At 38.5% G+C, this 22,640-nt stretch overlaps 1 protein-coding gene across 1 annotated transcript in view; it reads right to left on the bottom strand.

The window, feature by feature from the left end:
• The window catches only part of RIT2 (Ras like without CAAX 2), a 273,324-nt gene that overhangs the window by 154,506 nt on the left and 96,178 nt on the right, over positions 1–22,640 (bottom strand). The window lies entirely within an intron of this gene.

The raw sequence follows: 22,640 nt of genomic DNA, 5'->3' as shown, positions 1-22,640 counted from the left end.
TGTGTGTGTGTGTTTAGCTACAGAGCAGCAGAGAGATGAAGTTGGGGAGAGAGACACAGAGAAGATATCTTACACCTGCCAGTTTATTCCCCAACTTAAATTCTCAAGAATACATAAATTAATGAATATATTTTCAACAAACTAGACAATGTTTTTTGCCTCACACACAGAAATGTGTGCTCTATAACTTCTCTTATAATGCATTTTAATCAGCATGTTGTCCTCTTTTCCAGATAGGAAATGGTTGCTTTGGCTGAACTTACTCATGATATGTTCTTTTAGTGCCAGCTGTGGCTTAAATGCTCCCTGAAAACTCATATTGAGATGTAATTGCACTGTGACAGAACAGAAAGGCAGGGATTGAAGAAGGGTTTACATCATGAGAGCCCTGTCTTCATGGACAGATTAGTGGCGCTTTGGTGGGAGAGGGTTCCTAACAAAACTCATGGCCTTGTCTCCATTCCCTGTCTCTGGTTCATATGCACTTGCTTATTCTACCACGGACCCCTTAGCAGTTACCAAAGCCATACCCTTGGACTTTATAATTTCTAGAACTGTGGGCCAAATAGACTTCTATTGTTTTTACATTTAAAAAAAACAAAACAAAATAGAATTATCTACTGAAATAATATTAGTGTTCATTTTCAAAAGTAGAACTATAGCCCTGTTTACGAATGCTGTTCTCCATTACAAACCCTTGCTAGGGAAAAACATAATTTAAGATAGCTCTCAGTGCATCATATCGTGTAGAAAACAAAATAAAAATGTTTCATTTTTTTCTTTAAATCTTCGTGTGTGTAACAGTTTGAAAATAATGACTCGAGCTACAGGGTTTGTTGGAGAGAGGTTCATGCACTTCCATGGCAATTTGCATTAGTCTGACCATTCCCCTATTGTCTACAGTGAAGGTCTTATAGGTATAAATCATATAGATTAACACTCAGAAGAAACTGACATGGTATTTTAATGCATCTATGTGAGTTAATGTAGACAGAGCTGAATAACAATGCTCTAAGAAAAATGCATTTCAATACCCCATGCCTTTGTTTATGCAATTCTCAGTGCCTTAAATTTCCCTTTCATTGCTCAAGTTCAAGGTCAGATCTTCTCAATCGCTATTCAAGCGAGAAATGTTCTCTAACACTTTCAAAGTCTCACATTTCTTGTTCGCTTTCTCAAACACACATGAGAACATAAACAAGGGTGCATTTCAGAAAATGTGGAAAATTAAAATGCTAAATCATTTCGATATAAGTTTGTGAAAAAGTGGAGTTGTTTTCATCAAATATATATTCCATGAATTTTCTGAGGATTCATCCTATACATGACTTCCAAGCTTTTTTGTACCAAAATAAATTAATGCTTGAACTGTATTTCTGTGTGCACTGTAAAACATCTGTGCATACAAACCCCTGTTATACACTGTCTCCCCAGAAAGACGTAACATTATTTTTACTTGTCAATCCCACTGCACGGTCAAGTGCCAGGTCAGACAGTTAGTGGAGCATGTAATGACGTACAACTGAGTGTTTCTCATGGCACTTAGTAGGTGGGTCACAGATGTTTATATGAAAGTATTCCATTTTCAATGAAGTGCTTAATAGTTTATAGAATTCCCTTAAGCCTCTTGAAATGTCAAGGATTTCAATTTACAAATTAACTTTATAATTTAAAAAATCTACTGAAATAAAATTAGAGGCATTTATGTTTTTTCCTAACACAAACTACAAGGCTTGTTAGAATTCTTACTTCCATTACTTTGCAAGAGAATAACATAACCTTCGATAACTCTTAGCACATCATAAGGGAACATACAGCATTTTGACCAAAGTAACAGAGTTGGTGAGTAGGGAGATGAGAATTCGAATTTAATGCCACCTGAATCTTATTTTGGTGCACTTTGCATTATATCATGCTGTAAGTTTGCTGAATCTTAGAGCAACAATGCCGTTTGTTTATTATGCAAAATTCTGTTGGCCTAGAACTGTAGCCGCAATAGCTCTAATTTTGTAAATGGAGGATCTTTTTTTTTTTGTAGTTTATGCCTTGTAAAATTGTGTACATTATTTCAAGCTTGACACTCAGGTCTCTAATGCCTATTTTTTGGCTTAGTGATATTACTCAGCATAAGGGGAGTGTTAAAGCAAAATGTAAGGGCTTGTTGTTTGATTTGGGAGTGACAAAGGAATATCCAGACTAAGATTTTAGAGAAGCAAAAGGAAAATGAGCAAATGGTGTTATTCATTTTAAACAGATTTGCATAAAAGGATCCAAGAGTCACTGTCACAGAAGAACATGAGCGAGCTGTCCTCAGAAACAGGGTAAAAGTCTGCCAAAATGCCATTGTTTGAGGGTTACTGCAGGTTGTTTCTTGCCTAAAATCCCGCTGAGCCCCACTAAGCCCACACAGCACTACCACTAGTGTTTCTGAGATAGAACATGATTTTCTTTCACAGACAAATCTGTTTTCCAGGACGGATGGGATCGTCATTGATGCTCTGCCTCCTTGGATAGAATGTGAAATAGCTGATCAGGTTAACAAAGGGTAGCAAATATGGGAAAACAGTTCTAGTATGCAGAGCTAAAAGAAGATAGGAAAACAAATGCTTTACAAAACACACTTCCATGAATACACTGTGCCTCATACTCAGTCATTTACAGTGGTTGGCTATGAAGGTAACAGACAAATGTTCAAAAAAATTTTTAAGAGATATTTATTTTTACTTGAAAGGCAGATTTTACATGAGAGGGAGGGAGAGAGAAGAAGAGAGGTCCTCCATCTGTTGGTTCAATCCCCAAATGGTCACAATAACCAGAGATGAGATGATCCAAAGCTGGGAACTCAGGAACTTCTTTCTAGTCTCCCATGTGGGTGCAGGGGATCAAGGACTTTGTTCATCCTATACTGCTTTCTCAGGACATAAACAAGGAGTTATGTCAGACAAACCAGGACCCATATGGAATGCTGGCAGTGTAGGTGGAGGATTAACCTTAATGCCAACCTCACTGGCCCCAAATGCTCAGAATTTAAGCAGCAAGCTCAGGCTGCCCTAGTGCTTCATGTATAATATCACATGGGAAGCAGGGTCTCTTTGAAAGAAGGAAAACTGCTTCATGCTCAGTATGAGTGTTTGGGTAACAGGCAAGTTTCATGACTTTTAGAAAAGGTGAGAATGATACCCTCTATTTAATCACAAAACATTCTGTGTTAAAGAGAATCATATCAATTCTCCATTGGGAAAAGTGATAAAAAATTTATTATCTTCCTTCAAATGCTAGTATCTAACATAGTATATTAAATGAAATTAAAGACTTTCACAGTTTTATTGATCTGGTGTTATTTTGTGCTAGACACACAGACACATATTCATGTGATTGTAATAGCACAAGTTTATAAAGTTAAAAGGTAAGTTAATTTTGGTTGCTAAATATTTTGAAATTGCTGCGTGCAAAGGTCATTTAAAAAGTTAATGGAAGCAGGGCCCGACATGGTAGCCTAGTGGCTAAAGTCCTCACCTTGAACGTGCCCGGATCCCATATGGGTGCTGGTTCTAATCCCAGCAGACCTGCTTCCCATCCAGCTCCCTGCCTGTGGCTTAGGAAAGCAGTAGAGGACAACCCAAAGCATTGGAGCCCTGCACCCACATGGGAGACCTGGAGAAAGTTCCTGGTTTCAGATCCACATAGCTCCAGCAATTGGGGCCGCTTGAGCAATGAATCAATGGATGGAACATCTTCCTCTCTGTCTCTCCTCCTCTATTTGTACCTGACTTTCCAATAAAAATAAAATAAATGTTTAAAAAAAAGTTAAAGGAAGTTGAAAATACTGTGTAACAATTCCTAGAATTTTTGTATCAAAATAAACGTTTCTTTTTATTTCATTTTCCACAAATTAGAGTGTTTGCAAATACGCATGGTGTGTGTGTATATATATGTATATATGTATGTATATATATACCTATTTATATAATAATACCAATTAATTAAAAAAACCTTTCAATAACCTTATGAAGAAAAGACTAAGCAAATAAAGAGGTGAGAAACCAAAGAATAGTTTAAACTACTTGTTGAAGATCACATAGATTTAAGTTTTTGATCCATTTCGATGATTGTATAAGGTGGCAGGTGAGGGTCTTTCTTCTTACTTCTGCAGTTTATTTTCCAGTTTCCCTGCTGTGGAAATAATATGTACAGTTCAAAGACAACTGAAAATTGATCTACTATATGATCCTGCTTTCCCTTCCTGGAAATATATTCAAAAGCTGTGAAATCTCCATATGAAAAAAAAGTGATATGCAACCCTAAATAGCAGCAGAATTCACAATGGCAAAGACACAGAAGCAGGCCAGATGCCCACTGAAAGAGAAATGAATAAAGCATAATGTGGTACATCTACTCCATGGGAAACCACTCCACCATGAAAAAGAATGAAATTCTACCATTTTCAACAAAATGGTCTCAACTAGGGGCCATTATACTCAGTGAATAAACCAATCCCAAAGGACAGTCATCATATGTTCTCTCTAATGTAAGGCAACCTTCATGCAAAACACAAGATAAATATATAGGTAAACAAGTATATACATATACTCTCACAAACTGTAGTGCTGACTTGCATATTGGGAAGTGAAGATACATTTCGGTATGCATCTCTGCTCTTAAAGAAAAGGAAGACTCCCAGTGAACTGTTGAATATACCATGACAATATGATACTAGATTTTTTACCATTGCCCACCAACAATGCTATGACACGCTAAATAGCAAGATTTTGGACTTGTTACCGATACTGACGGAGTGTGTAATTGTTGTAATATGGGGAAAATGGTTGAGGGGCAAGGGGATGGGATTCCTGTGCTTATTGAACTGAATCATGAAAAATGATAATGAGCATTTTAAAATTCACACAAGTAGTTAGATCTGGAATTTTTGTTTTAGGTAAGTTTGTTTTATTCTCTTTCATCTCCATTATACCAGTTTATAAGATAATCCACTATTATCTCACCAGTAGTCAAACTGTCAATCTATCGTTTATGTATACATCTCTGCTAATGGCCTGGGAAAACAGTGGAAGCTGTCTCACGTCCATTGATCCCTGCCCTCCATATGGGCAATCTCAAAGAAGCTCTTAGATACTGGCTTCAGACTAGCTCAGCACCGCCAGTCATACATTGGTGGATTGAGCAGGTAGAAGGAAAATTCTTTTTGTTTCTCCCTCTCCCTGTAATTCTGACTTTTGAAGAAACAAATACCCTGCTCTATGGCACACAGGTGGGTTGCCATTGCACAGAACTGACTGCTCCCCTAATATTGAATAGATGTCCTGCATGTCACCCTTCACCCTCTGGGCAGAGGGAAGAGAGGACACAGCATTAGAAGCCTTAATTTTGTCTACTTTTCACGAGTTTCACCACATCCTTTCCTTGGTCCTAAATTATATAGTGCTCCTTGGATTTTCTATTTACACTCTCAAGTATTTTATACTATCTCATCCCCAGCTGATATTAACACTCTCAGAAAGTGTATTCATTCACCTCTTTTCCCTACACATAACTGGCTAATGGCTCTCATACATCAGTAGAAAAGACCATGTTAGGGGCAGGCAGAGCAGCGTAGAGGGTAAAGCTGCTGCCTGGGATACAGTATCCACTGCCAGTCATGGATGCTCCACCTCTAATCCATCTGTCTGTTAATGTGCCCAGGAACACAGCAGAAGACAAGCACAAGTATTTTGGTCCTGTTATCCATGTGGGAAATCCAGAGAAAGTTCCTCATTTCTGGATTAGGATGAGCCCAGCTCTGGCCTTTTAGGAAGTAAAACAGCACATGGAAGATATTCTCTCTCTCTCTCTCTCTCTCTCTCTCTCTCTCTCTCTCTCTCTCTCTCTCTCTCTCTCCTTCTCTCTCCTTCTTCTTTCCAAATAATGAATAATCTGACAGAAAAAAAAACAAAGAAATCAGTCCATGTCAGTTCATGTCCCCTATGGGGGTGCTTGAGCCATCACTTACAACCTCTAAGGGTGCATGCACATCAGTGGGAAACTGGATCAGATGCGAAACTGGGACTCAAGCCAAGCATGCAATATGGAATGAGGATGTCCCTAGCAACCTTAATTGCCATATCAAGCACGCATCCTTCTAAGTTGTATAAGAAGCTGTACAATCTGAATTTGCCAACTTTATTCTCGTTAAAGAAGCTGTGAAAGTCTAGGAACCAGAAATTTCCAATAATAAAACTGTATTTCATCAAAAAAAGTCATTCCTTCTACACAGTATTTGTAAATGTAGATGGAATTTATTGTCTGTTAGGATCTAAAGAGTAAAGAAGAAAAATTGCAGGATCGACACTAACTCTAAGAATCCCTATTTGTCTTCATTACTTGACCTGGGCTTCTGGAAGTAATAACAAGGCGTTTCTTCTCTTCTTTTTCTTAGCATATTGGTTTCAGATTTTGCCTAGCAAGAAGTACTTTAGATCAGAAGCAAGATGAGTCAAAAAGAAGAGATGTCTCACTTCTTTCTTTCTTACATATCACAATATAACAAGTATTACTGTCTATGAGAACACTATGGAATTTCCCTCTAAGTAAATTGGGAAATACTTGCTTAAAGAGCTAATTTGTGTTAGTTCTTTCCCCAAGGGTTGATATTAGGAATTTGGCTTTGAGGAAAATGGATCCTTCAGAAGCTTACAAAAGCATTAGCAAAGGCCAGGGATATTGGAAATGGAGATGGATAAATGGTGAATGACTAGTACTTCCATTTGTTGAAAAGGCTTAAATGTAAGAACTGATTTTTTTTCTTGAAAACAAGGTTGACAACTAGTTTAATTCATTTTTGGAGACCAGGTCAAATACTTTGTGGATGTTATGACTAGTTAATTGTTTACCAATTAATGAGTGAATCTTTGCCCATGGATGAGCACATTAAGAAAATGCAGTTTAGTTTTTTCATTGGTCTGTTTTGTGTTTTCTGCATTAGCCTTGGTTATTTCCGGAGCCATTTCTTGACTCTGATTTTGCATGGTATATTAGACAGAACAAAGGTAGGTAGAAATTACTTGGTAAAGACTGAAGCTCATAAAAATTGTGCAAGTTACCCACTTAAAAATGAAGGATTTCCTAAGCAGAGAATAAAGACCTGGATCAGCAAGGCTGTTATCATACCAGCACAATAAGCAGGAGGTAGGCAAGTGATTTAGATACAGAGAAGTGAGACAGTGGCATTTGGACAAGGAATAGCTGGAACTGGATCAAAACGTAAGTCAGGAACTGAGAACAGAGAAATTGCAGAGGGATTGAAAATTGAGCCAGTATGCCCTATTTATGTTCATAGTAGCTGTTTATAAAATATGCTTGAAACAAAGCAGGCATGAAATATATGTAGTACTGATGCTTGAAGGTAGGGTGCTTTATTTTGCCACACACTGTATCTTATACTTAAAAAATGGCTTTACATGAATTAGATGGAATATGCCTAATGCAAAATTAGCAGAACTACTTACATAATGTAAATTTCAAAAGATTTATTTCTGTCTATGATAAAGCGCACCTCCTACCATTCTAAATGTGGAACATATATGTTTTTCATTGGAATGAATTATAATTAATCAGATGCACAGAATACTGAAGCATTTGTAGCATTTCTAAGCATAATGAGATGGAATGCGAGCGATGGAAATACTTTTCTTAAATAACGCCCCAAAATGTTCAAATGTTCGAGGCACTGGCAAGCCTGCCTAAGCAGAAGACAGAAGGGAGATTTGGATATTACCAGGTTACTCTCAGGGCCTGAGAGTTGATGTTTCTTAGTCATAATATAAAATCTATATATTACAAGAGGGGTTGCCATTCATAATGATGTACCAATGTAAAAGGTCACAGGATTGCGCTATTACAGAATTATCAGGTTGAAAATGAGCAAGTCACTTCTTAATGAAGATGAGAACAAAAATCACAGAGTACAAGTTTGGGAAATGTACAGGTACTGTAGTGAAAGGAGTTGGAAAGAATGTATGTTTGCAACATTGCTATTTACCCAAGGAATGCTGATTGCGTTCAACTTTTTTATTTGTTATTTGCTACGTTATCTTTTATGTTCTAAAAGCATACAATTTGGACAGTAAATTATGTGATTATTCTAATCAGAGGGAGATAGCTTGGGTCTTGTCCTCTCAGCTGGATCAAACCCAAAGTAAGAAACACATCTTCATAGAACGACCTTTCTCCCAGTGTGCCGCTCTGGTACCCAGTTTCCTTTATATTATACTTCAAGACAGAAACTAAATCCAAAAACGTAGAGAAGGAAATTAGAAAATCCTGCCGGTCCAGAGAGCTTATAATCCTGTTCTTATTAAAGCTTCATTGGTTTTTTCCAATGACTTTTCGCTCACTCTTCGATTCTTCTGATTTCCCTCAGCTCTACTTCCCATCTGTGCATCAGCCAAATCACACAGCTGGGGAGAAATAAATAGAGGTTTCTGCAGTGGTACTTGCAATTAGGAGCTCTAATTAAGTGCCCCACAACATGGATAAAGGCTACCAAGTCAAAAGCAACTGAATTGGGCCACATGTCTTCCTGTTCTGCAAGGTGTGCAGTGTGTTGGGAGGTGCATATCATTTATGACTGGGACTCATTCCCTTTGATCTAAAGATGACAGTGAACCCTCTATGCAGAGGAACAGAACTGTCTGTGGCATAGAATTTAAGAATCTGAGTCCCATCTTCTCAGCCATGAAAACATTTAAAGAATAAATTTGACTGATTATAAAAGGATAAATCTCATTGGATCCCCACCCCAATTTATTTGCATGATAAACTGTTTCTGAAAGGAGCCCTTTTAGCACAGAAGTATTCAGATGAAGGAATGAGTAAATGGATGCTACTCACATCCACATAAAGGGATAATTATTTCTTAGCAACTCAATGCTTTGCATTTTGTAATTAAAATAACTCATGCGTAAGGTATAGAAAATAAAATCATATTATAGGACTTCTACACAAACAACAGCAGCCACTATCCAACTCCTCCCAACAGTACCTTCTGCATCCTGTAATTCATAGTTTTTTGTTTAGCTAATGAAAAATATGCTCAGTTTGTATTAAGTACAACATCACACACACACACACACACAGACACCCTCATTTGCCTCTGATGGAGTCAGTAAGACACGTGTCATGCTAGAATCCTATTATGCTCATAAACAACATTAAGCTTGAACTATTGATTTGCTACAGCTCTACTTCCCATCCATACATCAGCCAGTTCTTCTTCCTCTCCCTTTTAGTCTCTTTCTCTTGCTTTCAAATAAAAACTAAGTTATGATGGGGCCTGGCTCAGTGGCCTAGTGGCTAATGTCCTTTTCCTGCATGTGCTGGGATCCCATATGGATGCTGGTTCTAATCCTGGCAGCCCCGCTTCCCGTCCAGCTCCCTGCTTGTGACCTGGGAAAGCAGTCAAGGATGGCCCAAAGCCTTGGGACCCTGTACCCGCATGGGAGACCCAGAAGAAGCTCCTGGCTCCTGGCTTCGGATAGGCTCAGCCCCGAGCATTGCAGTCACTTAGGGAGTGAATCTTTGGATGGAAGATCTTCCTCTCTGTCTCTCCTCCTCTCTATATATCTGACTTTCCAATAAAAATAATAAAAATATCTTTAAACATTTAGTTATGATGACAAATTTTGTGTCTTTTATATTTACTTTTTTATTTACCAAGTTTTCGTTAGTTGTGACTTCTAATATCTTTCTTTCCATATAAATTCAAAAGAAGTATCAGAAAGACCGGTACTCTAAGCACCATGACTACCACTATGGACCAGATTTAGCTCCTCACTCTGGAACACTCCAGGTTGAGTGATTATCTCTTTTTCTTTTGACTAACAGATATTCATTTCTTCATCTGATAAAAAAAGGAAATATCACCAATTTACTGTAAAGGCTCTACAAGGTTTATGTTCTGGAATTTGCTGAAGACAAAATGAAAACATCTCCTAGAAAAGAGTGTTATTTGAGAAGAACTATGGAACAACTGAAATATATTTTAAAACATAGCAAATCAAATTTCTGCAGTGTTGTCAACTGCAGAAGAAACCAGGGACATTTGGTCTAGAATCTAACTCTCATCACAATATTCTTCCTTTTCAACATGCAGAGCCACTTCACAAGGTTCATGTAGTGTAAATATGATAATTTTTGGTTTGAGTCCATTTTGTTTACTCAATGTAAAAGGCTTCACTACCCTTTCATTTTTAATTTTTAAGATTTATTGATATGTGTACAAAATCAGCAATTTCCCCAGTACATTTTGAGGTTCCTGATCTATAGTCTGATCATTAAAGGAATACTTTTTCCAAATTCTAGTTAGTATCAAGATATTTTTGGATCTTGCTATGAGATGGTGCGAACACTTACAGGTAGAGGATTTGCCAATGTGGCATCTGGCCATTAAATTTTTTGAAGACCATCTAAAATGCTTTCTTGGCAAAACAATCTACTGAGGAATTTTTCTAATTACTTGCTACACTGCCAATTAAAATATTGCTAACAATTATGTAGACAATTGTCTACATACAGGAAACTGCTTCAACTATTGCCTTTTACTCAGAATCATGAAAAATTTGTTGAAAACTTATGTTGAATGGTTTGGAAGGACCAAAAGCCAAAACTTATGAAAGACTATAAAACAGTTCATATTGAGGTGGTACTTTGTACTAATATGTTCACGTACTAGACATATAATGTGTCTAAGCTGAATCAGAAATAGGTTTTCATTCACCAGAGTATAAACCTTGACCACACACAATTTCAGAAGACTAACTGGTGCACTTGCCAAGTATCAACCTCTTTGTCCTTCCTTATTTCTGGTACCTTCATTAATTTAAAGAGTAAAGTATTTCCTAGGATGTCAGATAAGCAAGCAATGCTGAAAGTATCACTAAATTGCATGAAAGTCCAAGCTATTTTCAAAATGGAGACCACAAAAGTGGTTTCCACTGACTGCAATTATTCATCAGTATTATTGCTATCTCCACCAAATGTTTCTGCTACCAGAAACCAAAACTGTAGGCAAAAGGCCAGAGTCTGGAGGGAGAAAATATCTGAGAAGGAAATGAGTAAGAGAAAAAAATTCAGAAATAACAGCAAGTTGCTGTGAAGGCAGAGGCCATGAGGCAAGATAGTATGTGAAGACTAGTGTCTTCGTTACCAACTGCTTTCCTTCTTGGGTTGGAAGGTGCCCTAACTCTCGCTCGTGTAATTTTAAAGAGCATTTTGTCAAGTTAGTCCTTGATGAAATTCGCAAAGTCCTTCTGCTTCTCACCTTAATGATTTCCTGGCTTTCCATTAAGAAAAAACAAGTATATGTCAACAGGGCCTGGAGCTCCCTGCCTTAATGATGCACCTAAATCTATCCCAGAGGTTCTTGCAAAATTAATCTGCTTGCCAGCTGATGCTGTGACTAAGCCCCAACAACCCTCACCCACTCCAATTGTAGACTGCACCAGTAGGAATAATCAGCCTAGCCTGGTTTTTCCCTGATCTGGTCCACATGAGGCCTGCCTAGTTGTAGCCCTGCCTAGTCTGGTATACCCCCATCCCAGCTCACACTCTCCAGTGTGAGTAGCTGTCCAGCAAGGGAACCACCCCTTATTCCCCTGCCGGCTCTGCCCCTCCCTTCCTGATTCTCACATGTGCTGGTTGGGTGCTGCGGTCACATCTGGCACAGGCAACCTCACCTTGGCATTCTGTGTTGTGCACTGCTTTTGTCGCGACCTAACCTGGCTCGACCCACACTCCGTTCCTGCGTTCGGATTTGCCAGTGGATGACATGAACTGATTCAGCCTAGCACTCATTCTTACACCCCAATTCCAGATTCCCCACATCCTGCCCCACCTGCCCCCAGCTCCTGGAAAACACTAATTTGCTTACTTTCTCCATGGACTTAAATACTGTGGAAAATTCATAGAAGTGTAATCATATAATACGTAGTATTTTACATCTGGCTTCTCTCACTAGGCATGGTATTTTCAGGGTCCATCACCTCAGAATATTTAACAGCTCCCCAGGTGATTCTACACATGCATTTGTGCTTGAGATGATTGCATATGGAAGCTTCTCTTACCATAAAATTCATTTAAAAACTGAATTGCTGTGGGATCAGCAGGTTTAGGTTTACTTTAGATTTTGAAATGATGCTGGATATTGAAGGACATATTTAATTCCCTTTACAACCTAAGAGCAATTTTAGTTTGTGTACACACTGTACATCCCCGTGGGAGGACATGAATGATTATAGATAGATAGATGATAGATAGATGGATAGATAGATAGATAGATAGATAGATAGATAGATAGATAGATAGATAAAGTCAAAGCTTCCAAAATCAGGCCCAGAGTGGTGGCTAGTGGTTAAAGTCCTTGCCTTACATGCACTGGGATCCCATATGGGTGCTGGTTCATGTGCCGACTGCCCCATCTCTCATCCAGCTTCCTGCTTGTGGCCTGGGAAGGCAGAAGACGATGGCCCAAAGCCTTGGGACCCTACACCCAAGACTTTGCATTCCTGGCTTCAGATTGGCTCAGCTCTGGTCATTGTAGTCACTTGAGGAATGAATCAGTGGACTGAAGATCTTCCTCTCTGTCTCCCTTTCTGTATATATAACCTTTCAATAAAAAAAAATAAGTAAATCTTTAAAGCTCCCAAAATCAAGTTGGCCCTTGTGCAATGTCCCAAAAATATGTGGGTCACCAAATGAGTCCTTTTTGTTCTCTATGTGCTTCCTTCTCAACTCAGCTTTTGCTGTCATCCCGCAGGATGGCTGCTCACTTAAACATGGGAACAGGGCATCTGTAACTCCATAGGCTATTTGGGTTTGGTGCTGTAAGACGAAGGTTGGAGATAAATGAAACATGTACTTAAAATTTGATTTTCTTTCTGCTCCATTTCATCAGTTTGAGATACAGTGAATCTAATCACAGATTGATCTTATTAAAGCTAATGACCTGATGATTAACAAGAGCAATGCATCTGTGGTCAAATTGCCTGCTTTAATTATTCCAAGGAGCTATGCCATAGAAGGGCAGAAGGCAGCAATATCTTAGATGTGGGTTTGCTTGCACCTGCTGCTGTTTCAGCTATTACCCTCTGGATACCTAGCAGAGGAAAGATATCCAAAAGCTCAGATGGGTATAATGTCTCACAACCTGCAACAAGCAGGATGAGGCAGAGATGAACATTTTGATCCTAAAAAATGTGCCACAAATTGGGATGAGGTATTGCAGCCCCAGATGTCTGCTCAGAGAAAAGAGGAGGTCAAATAGAAGAGGAGTGTGATTGGCAAGAAGTAATGACTTGCAATCAGAGAAGCCAGAATCTAGCCCAGGAAAAGCAGGGAAAGACAGAATGTTTACTGATTTAAGCAAAAATGATCTGATATCCGCATTGTTTTATGGCAGTGGCCTCGTTGGGATAACATAAAAACAGATCCGGCCTCTTACTGTTAATATCAGTTAGGAAGTAGAATGGTTACAATTGTATATATGTTAAGCATTTTATAGGGCTAGGTGTTTGGCCTAGTCATTAAGATGCTGTTAGGAACAACGGCAGCCCCCATCCAAAGCCTGAATCCGAGTCCCAGCACTGCTGCCCATTTCAGCTTCCTGCCAAAGCACGCATCACGAGGCAGCAGAGTTACGACTGAAAGTTTGGTCACTGCCTCCCACAGGGGAGACCTGAATTAATTTCCTGGCTCCTGGGTTTGGAATGTGCCGGCTGTGACGTGTGAGGGCATATCGTAGTGAACTCTCTGTAACTCTCAAAATTTAAAAGTAAAATAAGTGAAAAGATATGTTTTATATTCATTTGTGATACACAAATGTATATTTATCATTCAATCTTTGAGAGTAAGCCAACAAGCCTCCCTTTTAAAATAGTCTGCCAAATGGAATTTTATTTTTTCTTTGCACAAAACATCCATAATGTATCATATATGTTTTAAAATTTTCATGTCAATTAGATGGATCAAGAATTTAACACACTTGAGAGCATATAAGAGCACAGGTTCATAGATTTTTCAATGCCAAATTTTTAAAACAGTCATGCCAACCCATATTTCAACAACAATTTGGGAGGTGAGGGAAGCTGAGATTCGTACTTACAATTTCATTTCAAAAACACACAGCATAGTCCAAGTGTGGATTCTCTTCTCACAGTACTTGATCAGTTCACATAATTCACATAACTAATTAAAACTTACATGTAATTGAAGTAAGCTGGGAAGTGAGATCATCCAAGCCCACTAAAATTTTGTTATATCCAGAGTCAGACCTTCTGAGGCCATTCTCCCTGAACCACCATCACACGCTCCATGTTTACACAGACACTGCTATAAACCTGCTATTGTCAGATACCCGTTTGTCCCACTCTCTGTGACCAAGAAAATAATGCCTTCAAGTAGGTGACCCAGGAATTGCCCAGCCTAACTGGTCTGGAGACCACAAAGGTGGAACGTCTTCTGCAGGTTCCCACGCGATGAGGAGTCGGGGACCCCTTAAAAGGTTGACACTGCCTGAAGCCTCGATTGGTCTCCCTCACTCTCATGCTCTTCTTTCTGGAGACACTCCATCTCCCGGATCCCTCCAGGGAGTTGCTTTCTTTCATGTTCACTTGTTCATTTTGCAAATAAAACTCTGTATGCAACCAAATTCTGGGCTTTTTATATCTATACTAAACCGAGGAAGGAGTACATCAAGTTTTGCTGGTAAGAGGGAGCAAATATAGCTGATTTTAGCAAGTGTGAAAAAGGCTGAAGTAAAATCTAACACAGGTATGAGGTGATTTCACAAAAATTACAGAAAAGTGAACTTATAAATGTACTTGGTGCAAAAGTTTATGAAATCCACACATGGCGTTTCATAGGTGCTAAAACGATTTTGGCAGTCAAAATATAGCATGATGGTAGATCTGTGATCAACGGATACCACTAATGCTAGATACTTGCAGGAGGAGTAAAAACACTGATATGGAAGGAGTCTTTATTTTAAATATTGACTTAATTAATTTGAAAAGGTGGCGTAGAGTAAGGGAGGGAGGTTAGGGGAGAGGGAGAAAGGGAGAGAAGGAGAGAGAGGCTCTTCCACCTGCTGGTTTACTCCCCAAAGACAACAACAGAATGCCTATATATGCATTGTCTATTAATTCCGTGTTTAGTGCGTGATTTGAAGTGCCCAGATATAGATACTTCAGGGCCAATAATATGCAGAGTTGCTGATAGCTTGACAAACCAAAATGAAGTATATACATCTCATGTTCTACTTTTATCTGATGGTCTGATTTTTTTTTTTTTTTTTTTTTTTTGGTATTTAAAGGTATAGCTTTTCTTTCTTTTTTTTTTGATTTTTTAAATTTTATTTTTTTTATTTTTTTATTAATTTTTATTAATATTTTGCATTATGTGACAGTTTCATAGGCTCTGGGAATCCCCCCACCCCTCCCTATGCCCCTCCCCCCTGGTGGATTCCTCCACCTTGATGCAGCGTTACAGTTCAAATTCAATCAAGATTCTTTCCTTGCAAACATGTACCAAGCATAGAGTCCAGCTACTTATTGTCCAGATGGGTTGAACAGTTTCTTGGGGAGACCACTTCTGGTCCGAAGTCAGAGCTGGTATAATATCATCACAGTCAATTAAGAGTCCCAATATAACATCAACAGCAATTTGCAATATTATGTAATTACATGGTTTTGAGTAACCAGTATGTCAAAAAAAAAAACCAAAAAAACAAGTTCTAACCACAACCTATGATTAGCTCATTGACATCTCAATTTTAGTTTATATACAGGACCGGACCGGCTGCTATATACCTTAAAATGGCTATAGGGTACTATTCAGCTGTCTCATGTCTATTTCATTTTAGTATTTAGCCATTTGTTGTGTTGAAGTATAATTTTGTTGATCTTGGCAGATTTTGGGTTAATCTAGACTGGCTTGTAACTCTAACAAGATATTTGTCGACATTTAAGGTGCAGAACATTTTTTTTGGGGGGGGGGGTGTGCAGGAAAATCCTCAACACCACGATGAGGAGTAACTAATCTTTGTGTCCCACCCAGCAAGGCATGAGCCAATCCACGCCAGCTCTTTCCTGTCAGATTCCAGGCTCTACTTTTTGTTGTTTGTCTATTTATTATAGGTTTTTTAGTTTGTATGATTGTTTGCTGTGAGGGGTTTTCGAAGCGATCCCGATGGTCACTGCGAGGGAGGGCGGGGGTCCAGAGGTGGAGCCAGGCTCGGACCAGAGAAAGCTCTCCTCCCTGGTCCCGAAGGACATTTATTGTTCTTCTGTTTCTGCGGACCGCTCAGGGCTTCTGGTTGTCTTTCCGATGACGTTGGTTTCTGCGCAGTAGTGTTTGGACTTCTTCCATCCCCAGCGGAAGCTCCGTTTGGGGGTGGGTGACCTCAGAGTACTCAGCCTCCGAGGGCATCCAATTCCCTGTGGCCTCCTTGGCAGTTGGGGTATAGTCCTTGTTGCTCGTATTAATAGTTTGTGGTGAAGGTCTGGGAGTCTTCATGGTTGGGATCCAAGCTTCCTCCTTACCACCTGCTCCACTCTGGAGTGCCCCCTGCTTCACGCACATGACCTCCTGTTAAGAGGTTGTGAGGATCGCACCCGATTCCCCCCTCATGCATTGGTATAGTAGTTTTATTGTTGTTTAGTGCCACTTTGAGTCTGTTGTCTATGAATTACCAGATTTGATCTTGATAGGCTATATTGTACTTTTTTCTCACTTTTTATGGTCCTGAAAGATTTTCCTGCACTCCCTCCCCATTACCGGTTAACATAGCTTATTGAGGGTATAGTAGGTTTTACAGTTTTACGATGTAGATCTTAAATATTCTGACATTAATTGTTGGTTTATAGATTATATCGTGTTATCTTATTGCATTGGGTACAGGTTGTTAGAGATTGCACTAATATTACAATATACAGGTACTATCTTTCAAGTTGTCATCTTTTCATCTCAGATTAAGGCAAACATGTGGTATTTAACCTTTTGGGATTGGTTCATTTCTCTTAGCATTCCAGTCGGGCCCATTTGTCCACAAAGAACTGCATTTCGTTTTTTTTTAATAGCTGAGTAGTATTCCATAGAGTAGATGAACCATAGCTTTATTATCCAGTCTTCTATTGATGGGCATTTTGGCTGCTTCCAGGTTTTTGCGATTGTAGATTGTGCTGCTATGAACATAGGCGTGCATGTTGGTTTCTTGTGTAGGAGATCTTTTGGATATATCCCTAGGAGTACTATTGCTGGATCATATGGAATGTTGATTTTCAGTTGTTTGAGTATTCGCCAAACTGATTCCCATAGAGGCTGTACAAGTCTGCAGTCCCACCAGCAGTGGAGAAGGGTTCCCTTTTCCCCACAACCTCGCCAGCAAGTGTTGGTGGTATTATGTATGTGTGCCATCCTTACTGGAGTTAGGTGATACCTCATTGTTGTCTTCATTTGGATTTCCCTTATTGCCAGGGAACTTGAGCATTTTTTCATATGCTTGTTTGCCATTTGGGTTTGTTCTTTTGTGAAATGTCTGCCCATTTCCCGTGCCCATTTCTTGAGCAGTTTGTTTGTTCTGGTGTTTTGGTTTCTCTGTAGCTCTTTGTATATTCTGGAGATCAGCCCTCTATCTCCTATGTAGTGTGCAAAGATCTTCTCCCATTCTGTAGGTTGTTTTTTTACTTTGTTGATTGTTTCTCTAGCTGTACAGAAGCTTCTTAGTTTGATGAGGTCCCAGTTGTTTATTTTGGTCTCGATTTCTACTGCTGTTGGAGTCTTTTTTAGGAAGTGAGGGCCTACCCCTAAGTGTTGCAGTGTGTTTCCAACATTTTCTTCCAAAAGTTTGAAGGTTTCTGGATGTAGGTTTAGGTCTTTTATCCATTTAGATTCGATCTTGGTGTATGGTGAGAGATGTGGGTCTATCTTTTTGTTTCTGCAGGCTATTAACCAGTTGTCCCAACAGCATTTATTGAACAGACCTTTCCATTTACTTGGGTTGTTGTCTGTCTTTTTGTCAAAGATTAATTGACTGTATCTGTGTGGGTTTCCATCTGTTGTTTCTATTCTGTTCCACTGATCTTCCTCTCTAACTTTGTGCCAGTACCAGGCTGTTTTGATGACCACTGCCCTAAAGTATGTCCATAGATCCGGTACTGTGATTCCCCCTGTTAAGTTCCTGTTCTTCAGAGTGCTTCTGGCTATTCGTGGTTTTTTGTGTTTCCAGATGAATCTGTGTATCATTTTTTCCAGTTCGATGAAGAATGCTGTGGGTAGTTTGATTGGGATTGCATTGAATGTATATATTGCTTTTGGTAGTATAGACATTTTGATGATATTAATTTTGCCTATCCAGGAGCATGGGATGTTGTTCCATCTTTCGAGGTCTTGTTCTATTTGTTTTTTGAGTGTTTTGAACACATTGTTTTTTAATGAATTTTCACCTGTGTCCTAACCCTTTTTATACTCTGCTTTTTTTTTTTTTTCTAAAATCTAGTCAGTAAAAGAAATAAGGCAAATGCTCAGGATGAAAGCTCTGGTAGCTAGAAAGGCAGGCTTACATTTGAAGAATATCTAAAGTAAAATGCTCAATTGTTCTCCAAGAAGCACTTTGGGTTTCCCAGAACAACTAGTTGCGTTTGAAATTGAAGTTAGATAAATACCCCAAAGAAAAGTAATGGCACTTTGCATTTTACCCATTTTCACATTTTCTCTTCTTTTTCTTTTTAATTCCTTTCTGTAATGGAAGAGAACAAAAATGTGAAAAGGAATCCACTTAAAATTGTGTTTAAATCATTTCTGCCTCCAAAGTTCTCAGTTTCCAAACCTATTAAAATATTACTGATCGGGCCCGGCGGCGTGGCCTGGCAGCTAAAGTCCTCGCCTTGGATGCACCGGGATCCCATGTGGGCGCCGGTTCTGATCCCGGCGGCTCCACTTCCCATCCAGCTCCCTGCTTGTGGCCTGGGAAGGCAGTCGAGGATGGCCCAATGCTTTGGGACCCTGCACCCGCATGGGAGACCCAGAAGAGGTTCCTGGTTTCTGGCTTCGGATCTGCACAGCACCGGCTGTTGCGGCTCACTTGGGGAGTGAATCATTGGACGGAGGATATTCCTCTCTGTCTCTCCTCCTCTCTGTATATCTGACTTTGTAATAAAATAAATAAATCTTTAAAAAAATATTACTGATCAAATGCATTTGAATCTCCATTAGATAGGAAATTTTAGTCTTCGTTTGAAACTTGAATTGATTTGGAACTGTCAGAAGCTCTCACAGAAGTATTATGCATAGGATATGAAGGCATGTCGAAAGGGCCCAACAGTCCGATGGCTTTGCTTTAAACTAGAAAGCAGGGTGCAACATTTGTGGCTTAGGCATCTAGCAGAAAGAATTTGCCTTTGTTTTCTCAGCAATCACCAAAGAAAATTGTTAGCCTAGTAAGTGAACTTATCTTTTCGCTTCAATTGATCATTCTCATATAAACCTTTTGCACTAAAGATAATTCACATTACACAAGATGCTAACATTAAATAAATTCAAAAAATGATCTCCAGACTAATCTCATATAAGGTAGCTTCTCATCAAACTCTGTGGATTAGGAGGTTCTTATTTACCTTGAGACAAGATGTTTTTCCAATTCTTTTGTTTATACATTGTCCAGAGTTTCTCACTGAAGCAAAAAAAAAAAAAAAAAAAAAATCACAGGCTGTTTACCGGTAGTTGGTTCAATGAAAACCCAGGTTCCTTAAATGAAAACATTTTAGCAGCTCTGTAGTATAATTGAGGAATTGATTTCGGATGGTGCAGTTTTCTTACCCAAATTCCACCTGTTTCTAAAGTCCAAAAGAAAGAAAGCACACTTTTTTCCATGACATTTGAAGATGTTTAGGGTAAAAATATGTTTTATAGAGCATAAGTTCACCATCAATCTTGACACAAAAAGAAAAACACTGAATATATTATTTTCTTCTGTAATTTATTGAACAATTTTATGAAAATGCACCTGTAATATTCATAACTTGCTATCAGGTATAGGCAATGACATAAGATGTAACCTAAGTATTACAAAGGGATGTAATTGGCGCATTAGCATTTTATATTTTGTCTGTGACGTATGAAATATGTTGAAAAACGTGATGAGAGCTACAGAACAGGTTTTCACATCACAAATTGGCCATATTTATGAAGAAATAAGAAACACTGCTGATCTGTCCTTCTCTAGTTACCAGTTTGCCTGAGTTTGTTTTGCTTCTTAAAAACTGGCTGTTTTAGGGCGTGCCGACCTTGGTAACCTTTGCTTTGTCTGCCTAGATGATATTGCTTTTAGAATTAACAGATTGCTACCAGTGACCATCCTGCTGTTGTGCACATAGCATGATTTTTGTATATTCACTTTAACTATAAAAACTCTGTTTTCCATCCCCTCTGTATGCTATTCTGAGAGATAGTTGCAACCTTGTTCCAGAATAAATTCATTTTCCATGAAAGGTTGAAGACTTAGCATTCTAATTTGCAACAGTTATGAAACATTAAGAAAAGATAAAAGAAGGCATTAAAAGATGGAGAAACCTACTATGTTCCTATATGTGCAATATCAACATAATCACAATGTCTATATTACCAAAAATAAGATGTAAATTTAACACAATCCCCATCACAATCCCTACTACATGCGTCACAGAAATAGAAAAGATGATACAAAAGTTCATCTGGAAACACAAGAGGCCATGAATAACCAAAGCTATCCTGAAGAATAAAACTTAAATAGGAGAAATCACAGTTCCAGACCTCATGAATACTATAGGGCAGTGGTAATCAAAACAGTCTGGAACAGGCAGAGATACAGAGAAGAAGATCCCTGGAATAGAATAAAAACCCCAGAAGGGAGCCCACACATGTATAGCCAAATAATCTTCAACAGGAGAACTGCAAATCATCCTGGGGAATTTTCTGGTCTCTTCAACAAATGCTGTTGTGACAATTGGATAGCAGCTTGCAGAGGTAAGAAGCAAGACCCCCACCTGTCACCTCATACAAAAATCAGCTCTAAACAGATCAAGGACCTAAGTCTATACCCAGACACTACCAAACTAATAGTGGAAAACATTTGAAGCACTCCCCAAGCTATAGGAATTGGCAAAGACTTAGAAAAGTCACTAAAAGCACAGCAGTCAAAGACAAAATAAGCCAATGGGATTACACCAAGCTTAAAAGTTTCTGTACAGCATAGGAGACGATCAACAAAGTGAAGAAGCAACCAGCAAAATGAGAACAAATCTTTGCACACTACACAACTGATAGGGGACTAATATCCAGGATTTACAAAGAGTTTCACAAATTTAGTATCAGCACAACAAAGAACCCTGGGAAGTAATGAGTGAAGAAAATGAGCAGACATTTTTCAAAAGGACAAATTCTACTGGGTAGGAGATATCTGAAAAAGAAATGCTGAGGCTCCTCAGGTATCAGAGAAATAACAAATCAAAATCACTTGAGGACTATCAATGTTGATGGGAGTGTAGGCTATTATGACCACTAAGGAAGTTAGTAGGAAGAGTGCTGAGAGAATTGAAAATTTATCTGCCATACGAATCAGCTATTCCACTTCTGAGAATATATTTAAAGGTAATGAAATCTGCATATGAGAAAGGATCTGTAATCCTATATTCACAGCAGCACAATCTACAATTGCAAAGACATGAAAACAACCCAGATGCACATCAAAAGAAAAGTGGATTAAGAAACTGTACATCTACCCCAATGAAAACTACTCAGCCATTAAAAAGAATGAAATTCTACCATTTGCAGCCAAATTATCTAAACTTGAGACCATTATATTTAATGACATAAGTCTATACCAAATAGACAAATATCTTATCTCCTCTATGATATACAAACTTCATGCAAATTATAAGTTAAACAACCCTTTCAATACTGTTTTTGCTACATCTCAAGGGGTTTAATTTTTTGTTTTTATTTTTACTCATTCAAAAAAGTTTTATTTTTCTTATTAATTTCTTCACTGACTCATAGGTCACACAGCAGCATCATTTGCTTCAAGAAGGTATTGACTTCCTTTTTCATGTCTTCAGTGAATCATTGGTCATGCAATAGCGTGTTATTGAGCTTCATGTTATAAACTTTCTATTTTTCCTTCTATTGTTGATTTTGTTTTATGGATTTTTATTTAATGAGATTAAATGCATCACATCCAGATCTGAAGATGTATGCAGTATACTTCTATAGTTTCAAATGAAAGATATTCCCGATGAAACTCTAAAATACATCTCAACAGTAGGATCCTGGACTTTCTGCCTCTGTCCAATGTCAGGATACACATAAATAGCAGAATGCTAGACTGATTGTTAAGGACTATAATATTATCATGATATGGGGGGAAATCAGTGGGACACTGGGGGTTTTGGAGGCGGAGAAGGGAATTACCAGAGCCCATGGAAATGTAACATAAAATAATAAAATAAATATTAAAAATGAAAATTAAAATAAAAATCAGAACCTGAAGGCTTCTTTCATGACACTTAATGCTATTTTCTCTTATCCAAGCAATATATGTTGCTTCCACTACTAAGCTG

The sequence above is a fragment of the Ochotona princeps genome, chromosome 18 (assembly GCF_030435755.1).
Source record: "Ochotona princeps isolate mOchPri1 chromosome 18, mOchPri1.hap1, whole genome shotgun sequence".
Taxonomy (NCBI): Eukaryota; Metazoa; Chordata; class Mammalia; order Lagomorpha; family Ochotonidae; genus Ochotona; species Ochotona princeps.
The sequence above is the reverse complement of the archived record's forward strand: the minus strand, read 5'-3'. Positions and strand labels throughout refer to the sequence as shown.